This window comes from Amblyomma maculatum, chromosome 1, assembly GCF_055883805.1.
Source record: "Amblyomma maculatum isolate TAMU_Amacu chromosome 1, ASM5588380v1, whole genome shotgun sequence".
NCBI lineage: Eukaryota > Metazoa > Arthropoda > Arachnida > Ixodida > Ixodidae > Amblyomma > Amblyomma maculatum.
The window spans coordinates 2,517,834-2,530,078 of NC_139344.1; the positions used below are offsets into that span (position 1 = coordinate 2,517,834).

Sequence of the window (12,245 nt, forward strand, 5' to 3'; positions counted from 1 at the left end):
GTGCGCCAACTTTCATTACTTTTCTCGCGGTTGAGGGCGCTCGATTAACCTGTTCGTCTGCCGTTATTATCATCATCAAATCATAAATTAATTTAAATAACCTGTACCCAAATTCTAAAAAAAAAAAAATCTTTGACCGAGTTATACTTCTAAAATTTTGCCTTTTTTGTATTTTAACGGAAAGTGGTTATTGTTATGTTTTTCTCTTGCCAGATGCAATACTGCGATTCTGCTTTGTGCGACGGCACTGCAGTTACCCGCCACGCATGCGCAGAACAGGTGCTTGTGCATTACAGCTTGGACTGATAATTAAACTATAACGACGAAGAAAAATAACAGAACTAATAGACCCTCCTTATCAACATGTTTACAGTAGCGCAAGGCTGCCCGTAGTATTCTTTCCCTAGCGGCGAAGGCTATGAACTAGAAGGTGCGCGCTGGAGCAGTGCTATCTGTGCAGGTCTTTATTCAGTCGGTCTTGATCAGGTGCCCTCATTATTTTCGCGCTATCAAAACTGCGAAGATGAAACGTTTTCCTTTTCTTTTCCTTTTTTTTTTTTGTGCTTTGTTCATTTTCTCGCGGAGGTGGCGACACAAGAGACCGAGACAGTAAAATTCATTTTTTAGGCGTTTTATCTGCCTCTAGCTGCTACTGCCTGACGCATTGTGTAAGCTTTCGATACTAATCATGCGATGAATGCGCGTGGATGTATCACTGTATGCGACTAAGAACATGGGGATAGAAAAAGATGGCGGGGGGGGGGGGGGGGGGGGTTGAAATGCCTCTAAGGTACACACAGCATTCAAGTACTCTCTAATATTCGCCGAAGGCTACCAAATGAGCAGCAATGCTTTATACCTACAGCGTGTATCATAAAACAGGAAGCACTGCGCGTTAGAGTGAGTTCCCAGAGACTACCCATCCCCCTAACATAGTGGCCAACTGTGGTCGTTACTGAAGAATCATGAAGCCCGCCGCTCAAGTGCCCGTACAGCGAAATATTTGTGGTCTGGATCGGGCTCTTGTCTCTTTTATGAGAGGGGTGTATAAGCTCTGCCACAGAAACGACAAACTATTTTATTGCTACCCTTCCTCGCGAAAACAGCCGCAGAACCCTATCTACTCTGTCTCTCGTCCCTCACTGGCGACAGTTGCGAATGGGAGCCCCTCATTAACCGATGGCACAAAGCAGGGACCACTTGCAGAAATAAAAAAAAAAAAAAAGAGGGGAGCGATATGTCTCCAGAAAATTCACAACATGGCCGTTATAAGAGGCCGCATAATTTTTCGCGCGCAAAACGGTAAAAAAAGCACCACCGATTCCACCGGTGCTCCCGTTCGAACATTGCTGCCGACCAACGGGAGCTTTATTTTTACGAAACGATCCGACGAGGCCAGCATGCGTTTTTTGCAGCCCGCGTCGTAGCAAAAATCAGCGTACGAACACCGTGCGTTCGCGTTCGATACGAGGCCCTCGCCGACGACTGTGCGTGCAGCAACGAAGCCCTAAGAATCCCCTTGTACACGATTGTTGCCACAACTTCGTGGGCTACATTTCGGGCTCTTTTAAAGTGACTCGCATAGATGCACCGTTACCTATACGACTGCCGGAAAAGTAAAATACCGAAGCAGGCCTATAAGGAAATACATTTGGTCGGGTGATGAGTGAGCTGCGCGGAACGAGAGTGCGAATGGAAGGCATAGAAAAAAGAAGAAAGAGAGAAAATGTTTACAGGAATTTATTGGTCGTACACGTTCCTGTGCAGGCCTTTCCCTCATTTTCAGTCTTGAGTGCCACGGCCGTCGAGGAGCGCACGAAGCGCACGTCTCCCGGACACGCTCTCTTACACTGGCAGAATTTTCTAGTGCTCCGTATGATTCATGCATAGGCTCGTCGCACACGGAAAACGGGCGGTCGTGGGCGCCAGCCTGTACGGACTACGTGTCACGCAGCTGACTGGCGCTCATTTTTTTAGGGTCCTCAGCTGCTATTTTGTTCACCGAGGCGGATAGCGAAAAGAAAAAAAGTCGGGCTCCATCGCTGGGCTCTACTATTTTATTTCTGATCGCTTATACATCTGACCGTGACAGCATCAACGCAGGCACAATATGCATCAGTGCACCAAAATTGCTTTTCCGTTTTATTGCAGATGCATTATTACCTGGTCACCTCACAGCGCGCTCAATCATGTCCGCCTATCTTTGCCTTTCCGACGGGAGGCAATACCACGCTTGAAGTAAACGCAGTGCAGAAGAAAAAGGTAGCGCAGAAAGCAAACCTAAGGACGACCGTTACCCTAAAGCTGGGCGTTTTCCGTGAACCGCCTACAGCACGGCACTCGCGCATGAGTGCGCGCAACCTGTTCTGCGAGCACTGCTCGTTCCCTTTCACTTTTCCTGAAAGTTTCGTTGGAAGGGGGCAACTGATCGCTGATAGCGATCCATTCAAAGCATCGGAGCCTACTTCGTCTGAATCGTTCGATATTTTCGTTTGTCTTTTCGAGATTTTCTTTCAATCCGCCTCTATTCTCATTCTGCTAAGCCTGTCATGTCAAGTGCCTAATTTTAGAAATCTTGTAATCTTGATTCAACTTAGGATAAAAGCTCAGCAGGGGACAAAATTAGGCTCCGCCTTTAAGCGCATGACGGAACAGCGTCGTTGGATGCTCCCCTTGCGAATTCTGCTTCGCCTACATGTGCTCGGCTGCTCGCTCAAACAGCAATCCCGTAATTTTTGTATTTACTAACACGCACACATTTTTAAACTTGCAGTCGTAAGCTAACACGTTACGTGAACTACCACCGGACATAAAGCCCCGCTTAACAAAGCCGTACGCACCATGCCTGCGCCGCCTGTGAGTGGATACACTGTAAAAAAAATTTCGCCGATTTACGTAGAAACATGGAGGTAATTTATTGCCGAGCTGTTTCCGTATTTCATATAACGGACGTTCCTAATATAACGTAAAACCTTAAAACGGACTCTGTTAATTGGTTACAGAATCTCTGTTTCCTGATTACAGCATAATGTTTATTTCTGCATTATAAGGTTTCCGTTTTCTAAATACAGCATTGAGTTCATTTCTGCTTTACAGAATTTCTGTTTTCTCAATACAGCATGAAGTCCAAATTTCCATTATAGGGTTTCTGTTTTCAGAATACAGCATTGAGTTTATTTCTGTTTTACAGAATTTCTGTTTTCTGAATACAGCATCAAGTCCATTTTTGCATTATAGGATTTCTGTTTTCTGAATACAGCATTTAGTTCATTTCTGCTTTACAGAAATTATGCCTTCTGAATACAGCATCAAGTCCATTTCTGCATGACCGAATTTTCCTTTTTCTAATTACGTTAAGCAACCTGTTACACAGACCGTCTTTTGCAATTATGAAGCTGTCTGCTTTCTGACTCACGCGCACAATCAACAAAAAATGAAATCTGTTCTTTTACCGACAGTACAGCATCAGCTGGTACAGTTCGTAGTTGTCGATGGGATATGATTGTTGATTTCTTTTTAGAAAGAATGTTGGTGTTCTTTCAGCATGCAGTTGAAGTGAGAGTAGCGTCGGTGACCACATGTGAATTTTGCAATTTATCTAGTGAAGAAACATGCACGCATGCAAATTGTGTAGGACTTTGTATGCAAATATATTTAACACCCATTCAATGGAACACGTACATACGGTTTATTTCCCTTCGTACATTAAACTGCCTTCGGGGCATGCATCCTCTTTTGTCATCTGCCATTCTGTCTGAGATCCTCTGAAAAATACAAAAAAAAGATAGTTTGTCAGAACCATAAGATTCTAGGCACTGGAAAAAGATGGAGAATTGGTTTGGTTTGGTTTGTGGAGTTTAACGTCCCAAAGCGACTCGGGCTACGAGAGCCGCCTTAGTGGGGGACTCCGGAAATTTAGACCACCTGGGGTTCTTTAACGTGCACTGACATAGCACAACACACGGGCGCCTTGCTTTTCACCTTTAACGAAAAGACGAAAAATGTTGTTTTCAGCACTTCTAACGCAGTGATAAAATTAACACCTGAGTTTCAAAAATTCGACACAAGAAATAAAATAAATTATGAAAAATATGGATATATTGTAGAAACTAACATGCAAAGAAGGGATGTCAGACATATAAAAACCTTTTACTGATAATTTGCACGCTTAGATAGGGTAAAGGACTTGAGTTTAAACTAAAAAAAAAGCTGAGTGACTATCAGTGATCTTAAATGTACCACTGTACAAGGGCAAAATTATATGCAGAAGTCGGAACCATTTTTGGTAGGTCAGCTGTTTCAGTTTTTCCATGAGCAAACTTTCGACAAATGGGACGCTGGCATTTGAATGTTACCCCTGGACTTTCATTTTTCTCTGTACTCAATATTGGGAACCAAGTGGCACATGTTTCGAATGTATTACTACATGCTAAATCTGCCATGCATTTTACTTTCTCTATGTAAAAAAGGTAAAATATTTGTTGAAAGTCATGCACGAGATGAAATGGGGAAAAAGCTGAAGTGATGCGGAAACGCAGGATTTTCAATTATTACACTGTTTCCAGGATCATGGTTAAAGACACACACACACACACACACACGCACAGCGTCTCTCAGCCTGAGTCGCTTTGGGACGTTAAACCCCACAAACCAAACCACACACACGCACGCACACACACACACACACACACACACACACACACACACACACACACACACACACACACACACACACACACACACACACACACACACACACACACACACACACACACACACACACACACACACACACACACACACACACACACACACACACACACACACACACACACACACACACACACACACACACACACACACACACACACACACACACACACACACACACACACACACACACACACACACACACACACACATATATATATATATATATATATATATATATATATATATATATATATATATATATATATATATATATATATATATATATATATATGAAGGAAAGAAGCCAACAGTCGGCGAGGCCAAGGAAAGCGTTGGGGATGGTACTTTTATGTCTTTTTTTTTTTAATGTTTACTTGGATAAGCACAGAAATTAGTAATGCGATCTGTTAAGGGGAAAGATAATTAGACACAAAGTAGAAGAAAAAACAACGTGCCGATGGTGGGATCCGAACCCACGACCTCCGAATAACGCGTCCGGTGCTCTACCAACTGAGCTACATCGGCCGCTGTCCCCCCTGCTACTTTCTTGGGTATTTTATATTGTCTGTATACGAACCTTGAGAGTGTTCACCAGCGCCACCCTCAGCCATAGCGGCGGACGTGGGACGTCCTTTGTTACCGCCAGCGTCACGTAGAACGTGATCAAGAGCGAGGGCGAAAGCTGTGCTAGAACCCTCTTACGCTACCTATGACTTCAAGACTGCCAGAACCGAGACCCCCGTAAGCTACAAGCAGATCAATCAAGGGGAAATGAGGGTGCTCGTTATAATACATGAAGGAAAGAAGCCAACAGTCGGCGAGGCCAAGGAAAGCGTTGGGGATGGTACTTTTATGTCTTTTTTTTTTTTTTAATGTTTACTTGGATAAGCACAGAAATTAGTAATGCGATCTGTTAAGGGGAAAGATAATTAGACACAAAGTAGAAGAAAAAACAACGTGCCGATGGTGGGATCCGAACCCACGACCTCCGAATAACGCGTCCGGTGCTCTACCAACTGAGCTACATCGGCCGCTGTCCCCCCTGCTACTTTCTTGGGTATTTTATATTGTCTGTATACGAACCTTGAGAGTGTTCACCAGCGCCACCCTCAGCCATAGCGGCGGACGTGGGACGTCCTTTGTTACCGCCAGCGTCACGTAGAACGTGATCAAGAGCGAGGGCGAAAGCTGTGCTAGAACCCTCTTACGCTACCTATGACTTCAAGACTGCCAGAACCGAGACCCCCGTAAGCTACAAGCAGATCAATCAAGGGGAAATGAGGGTGCTCGTTATAATACATGAAGGAACGAAGCCAACAGTCGGCGAGGCCAAGGAAAGCGTTGGGGATGGTACTTTTATGTCTTTTTTTTTTTTTTAATGTTTACTTGGATAAGCACAGAAATTAGTAATGCGATCTGTTAAGGGGAAAGATAATTAGACACAAAGTAGAAGATATATATATATATATATATATATATATATATATATATATATATATATATATATATATATATATATATATATATATATATATATATATATATATATATATATATATATATATATATATATATATATATATTTAAATGAGGAGGCATCAGTTGTTTTTAACGTAGCAAGAATTCATCAAAAAAGATCAAGAGAGCCATGAAGGCATGCAGTCAAGAACAACCATGAGAAAATTGACATACATGCTTAGTGTATCAGGAGATGGAACGAAGCTTCTGCGCCAACTTCATAACTGTCGAATGGACGCTAGTGAGTGACTTCTTTCCGCCTCGCCACTTGCTCCCTGACAAGGGACAGATGAAAAATATTTGCCTGTAAAACAGAAATGACTTGTTTTAGTTATGTTTGTTTTACCAAAGAATACATTGTAACATACTTGTTATGTTTGTTGCTTAGTATTTCATAAACCGTATGAAACACTGAATAGTTGGCTAAGTAGTTCTGCTAGAATATTCAAAGGCGAACAAACGTTTTCAGTGCAACTATTTAACATTCATGCAATTCTCGAACACTGATGTGTATCGCTGATTGCTTGCTATTGCAAAAACTTCGGCTGCAGAAAAAGGTGAAATAGTGGCTAAACAACCTGTAAAAATTCTTTTAGTTTTTTATATATCTCTGGATATAAGTAAATAAAATCGTAATGTACAGTGGCATACATTCATGTATTCTGCAATACCCCCAACAAAAGGGAATTGCAAACGCGCACAAAGTCACAGGTGTATACTTTGTTGGAGCTACGAGAGGTTTCACACTAATAGAGCTTAAATTATGTGCAAAAATATTTCGTAGATTTTTCTTACAGTAAGGAACAGATCTGGCCATCACATCGGTGCATGTCAGTAACGTGTCTATTAAAAAGCCCTTGGGCTAGGTGTTTAGAAGGCTCTTGACGAAAGTGACAAGGGCACGTTGTGCGGCCTAGTCCCGCGAGGCAAGCAAAATGACCCATGATGGGGTTCGAGGCAAAGAGTAAGTGGGAGACTAGAAGTCTGTATGGCGTTGTGTGAGGCAATGTTCTATATCTGCTTATATATGTGAACAGCTAGGTCACTGTGACATGGAAGAGTGTTTGTACAAATAAAGTTTGGCTGCTGTGTGAAGACGGAATTGCTGAAGGATGTACTTTTCACAGATCGATAAGGGTGGGCGTCTTAAGTGGCAAGTTAGCTAAGTCAAATAACTGGTGCGTGCATTATATATAGCCTATCGCTTTGTACACCGTCTGCATTCACCCTCGGTGGGCTCGTCCATAGGAGCCTCAGCACTCGGTTTACAATAGAGCAGGCAAGCTAGTAGTAAGCCAGCTCATAGAAGTGCACAGAAATTATGTTTTCTTGCCTGCACCACTGCTGAATTTGACAAGACAGGGAATACTATTTTCTTAATGAAAAAGTTGAGTACTGGAAACAAGACTAGAAAAGTAGCGTTATATGCATTAGTATATACAGCACATAATTATATATCAGTTCTAAAAGCAACAAGAAAAGTAAGGCCAGGAGGAAAGATATTTTCAAATGGTCCTTTAAAGGCACTATTCTGAAATGCTTCGCCTCAACAAGAACAATAAACAAAGAATCAAGTGTTAAATGGAGAAATGACATTCATCCCATATATACGATACAACCAGAAAAAAAAAAAAACGATAAGAGCCTCACCTCTGGATAAATTCCAGCGACGTTGCCGCTGTCTCTGCATACTCAAGATTCAGGACTTATTACAGCACGAAAAGCAGGCAAGCTGCCTCACTGAATGATGCTGGCTTTATAAATACAGCTTCCTGTTCACAAAACACGCACTGCTTTCCATATATGGTACCTGAAATAGAATAAACATTTTTGTTTTGCGTCTAATGCAACACAGTGCCAGTGCTTTATTTAAAGTAGCCTAAAAAGTGAAGGCATCATACGCACTGGTGCTGTTAATATGAAAGGAGCAGGTAATTTTCAAAAAAAAAAATGAAGACAATTTTTCGGTTAATTTTTAATAACATAAATATTTACTTCAGTGTTGTAAGCTATAAAAAATGCTAGTAACAAAAAAAAAAGAAAGATGTGCCTGTCGCCCAAAATTATATAGTAATCATTATTTGAATACTCGAAGTGGCAACTTTGTCCCATTCTTTTTCAGAAGTCTATGCCTTCAAATGGTCATTTTGACTGAAATAGGAACACATAGTGATCTTGTATAATGCTCGTATATCTACAGTTTACAAGAACATATACCCATACTCATTGGTTAGATATATGACAATATCTTGTAACCATGAAGACAGCTTCCCAAATTTTAAACCGTAATTTAATTTGATTAGTTAGCCTTTTTGTGAATGAAGAGCTAAGCAATCCAGGAAAAGGCATGGATCACAATTAGTCCAACCACACAATCTGCTGCCGCATCCATATGTACAAAGCATGATAATAAATACCATCATCAAGCTTACCGAGTACAAATATAACTGGCGTGGACGGCAAATCGGAGATCCTGGGTGTAATGCTCGTGCCTTCCTGATAAGAGACGGGAGTAAATCAAATTCATGTGGTAACGAACAAGAACAGTTTATAGTGCTCCAAAACAGTGATAACTGACTAACTTTATAGCCATGTTTCTTTACTCAGCCGATGCACCGAATCCTTTGGTTTCTAGGAACATATACGCGGCAAACAATACAGCTGCGGATATTCTGACAGTCACCTGCAGATTTAACTTCAATGGTGCAGCTCTCTATTCCAGACTACAGATACTCAGCACTTCAACAAAAATAAAACGGCGGTGACAGGTGTACCTTTTCTTTTTACAACTAAGTTTCCTTTCTTTGATGGGTTCCACGCTCCTATTCCGTATAGCCATAAGCATCAGTCTTGCAAGTAGAGAAGAGTGGTGCCAGCATATGGTAGCTACCGAGCCCAACAAGCATACTGAAAAGACGTAAGGGAAGTCAAACTGCAATAATCAAGGCTTCTAATAAATATAGTTCTTTCTTCTTTCTTTCATATAGTTCCAAGCTTCAATGAATAAGGCCATGAAGGCTGTTAGGTTATACCAGACACCACAATAGTTTCACATTATTTTACAATCTCCAAAATGGATTGCTTAGGATTCACTACTGAGGTACAGTGGGGTTTATAACTCACTTCAAAGATACGGTAGAGAGCACGAGGGTCGTCCTTGAAGTATGCGGCAAGGAGATGCATTAGTATCACATCTGCCTCAGCTCTGATGTTGCTTTTCGTTTCTTCGAGCTGCCGCTCTGCAAGCAGGTACATGATTTCCTTTGAAGGTGCACTGTCAAGGTACTTCACGTGGAGTGGAGCGCATATTGCAATGCTGTCCTGAAATGTGGCCTGGAATAAATTAAAACATTTTTTTTTCATCATTGGCAAGCAAAGATTATTGGTAGGCTTCAATGGCAAAAGGCAAATGTTTGCTTTGACATGTATGCAGAAATTTAAATTTGCAGCAAGAAACACTGCAGTATGCTATCAATTTTCTACGGCTATCACAGCATCACCATTGAATGTGATGCGGGTCTGGCAGTCCTAAACCAAAGAAACAAATTATCGGGAAAAAAAAATAAACATTTAAAAGTTCTCATAAAATGATGCCCATTTACATCTTACTGATTAAATTTAGCTGCAGATCTTCACCACCCTAGGATTTCCACAACTTTCGCTGCTCTGCACAAGGTCTGTGCTTGTAATGCTCAAATTTGTCATTCGCAAAAGCAAGATCTTTCACAGCATAGTTTGGTTTCCTCACATATCAGTCAGCAGAACTGAATATTCACAACTTCAACTTGTACGCTGCAGCCATTCTCCTTATCTTACCTGCACATCTTTCCCAAGAAAGTTATGTGCGTTACTGTAGAAGAATGGTCTGTGAAATAACAATGGCCATTCTTCTTTCACTTGGGCTTTGGTATGCACAGGGTTAGCCGAGTTGATGAACACCCGTTGGTAAAAATATGTTTCTTTCATGTACGCCATTGCAAGCGGGACGTCTATATCTCTGAATGTTTTCCTTCCTTCTCTTTTCAAAAAATTAATTTTTTCATGGTCATTTTCGGCAATTGGATTTTGAACAGGCTGCCAGTTCTGACAGCCATAGCTGCTGCTTTTACTTTTCTAAACTTGTTTTTTGGTCTGCTGCAGTGCCTGTGTTTCATGATGCTAATTTTATACTCTGTTCTCTATTTGAAATGGTCCACAATATGTGACACAAGCTTCATCCGTAATGACTCGTATCTCTCGCAGGATGGCACAGTACACAGGACGACAATGTTTTCTGTTTCAGCATGGATTCTGTGGTGCCTGAAGACATGGCTTCTGAAGGTTCGGTAGTTCTTGAACGTAGCACCGCACGGACTGATTAGACATAAGGCTCCACCGAGTACACTACTATGATAAGAAAAATGTTCAAAGTAGGCCAGTCATGTAGAAAAGCTCTGCGCACATCTCGGGCATCTGTTCATCTTTCAGCACCATCCGGTAATAACGCTATAATAAAAAATAAGTTGTCATATAATTTACAAACAAGCTGTCATACGAAGACCACTCCGCGCACAACCCTCTGAACAATCAGCACCATGTCTTGTCACCTGCTAAAGTCCCGCCCGTGATTTTTCGCTGACAATTAGCCGGATTTTCTGCTAATCGGCAACTTTAACGCTATGGCATTAATATTGCATACTGCGGTCGAACAGCTCCAGTTGAAAACAAACTTCCACGGTACAAACGAGCGGCTTAGTTCGCGATTGACAAGTGGTTTATGCCTCCTTAAATCTGATCACAGCAACTGACCAAAATACAAGCCAAGGTGCTTCTGTGTGCTGCTTAAGTACTGCTCAACACCGGACGTTCGTTTAGTCGGACAGTGCTATAAAATAGTTTCGATATGGTCCGAGTAGTTCCTCTGTCTGGACTCATCATGCGGAGAAACGAAAACCCTATATGAGCAATGCAAATAAACAAGTTTGTAAAGACAGCGCGCCCTGTATCGAAATTGTTCACTGAATAAAACGTTTGCACTGCCTGAATGGCGCCTTTGCGAAGCGCGCAGCACTGCTCTTAGACACCTGTACGAAGCCAGTCACGAGTTGCACCTCAAAGACAATTGTAAGATTGTTCTCACCTGTTAGGCGAACACGTTGTCTTTTTTTGCTCGTCGGTATTCCAGATGTATTCGCAAGCGCACAAGATGGCTGGGTCGTCAAAGATAAAAAGTTGCAATGCAGTATCGCAGTCCAGACGTTCAGCTCCACACGTCCACGCCCTGTGCTCACTTGAAAAAGGCGCGAGAATGCAGTGCGCAACCGCTACGGCGCATGCGTCATTGCCCTAGCGACGAGGGGACGAAGCAGTCGTCGGCGCGGGTGCGGGCGGCTTTATGCAGCAGACGGTGCGGAGTAAGCGCGAAGGCGTGAGAACGTTATTTTCCGCTGGGAGATGACACGTACAAGGCGTGATTAAAAAAAAAAAAAAAAATTGGCTTACATCGAATCGGCCAACACGGCGACAACCGAAGAGCCTAGGAACGCCGACTTCTAGAGCAGTTTTCTATTTGTTTTTATAGTAAATGGCGCAGTACCCAAGGTCTATGTACAGTACCTCTCACTTGTCGGTGGCCGCAGCGCCGGGAGGGAAGAGGTGAACGAAAGAATGAGAGAAAAAAAAAGTACGCCAGCGGAGGTTTCGATCTCAACTTACACTGAGACCGCATAGCAGACAGGCGCACCTGTATTTTGACTCCATTGCAATACCGCCGCCGCGGCTGCGATGAAAGCGCTTCTCCGATCACTGGCCGAGAGCGCTTTGCTTTGCGCGTTAGGTGATGCTGCTGTGTGTACTATGCTTGACAGCAGCAGCATCCGGCCAGAGGAGAAACGATGCGCGGCTTTGGAATGTTGCTCTTGTGCAGGTGGTTCGAGAAGCCCAGCCCGGCGGGAAGGCGTGGGAGCATGTACAGTGTGCATGCTTGGGGATCTTCCATACGTGGGCATGCGGGCGTCGCAGTGGCGTGAACTCTT

General features: G+C 42.7%; 1 long non-coding RNA gene across 1 annotated transcript; it reads right to left on the reverse strand.

Annotated features, from left to right (window-relative positions):
* Positions 1 to 3,636: 3,636 nt before the first annotated feature.
* Positions 3,637 to 11,576, reverse strand: LOC146201486 (uncharacterized). The gene is made up of 6 exons (XR_014701604.1): positions 11,351 to 11,576; positions 9,355 to 9,564; positions 8,664 to 8,727; positions 7,882 to 8,041; positions 6,406 to 6,535; positions 3,637 to 3,764 (listed from the first exon to the last, which is right to left on the reverse strand). It is a non-coding gene; the product is annotated as an uncharacterized LOC146201486 (long non-coding RNA).
* Positions 11,577 to 12,245: the final 669 nt, after the last annotated feature.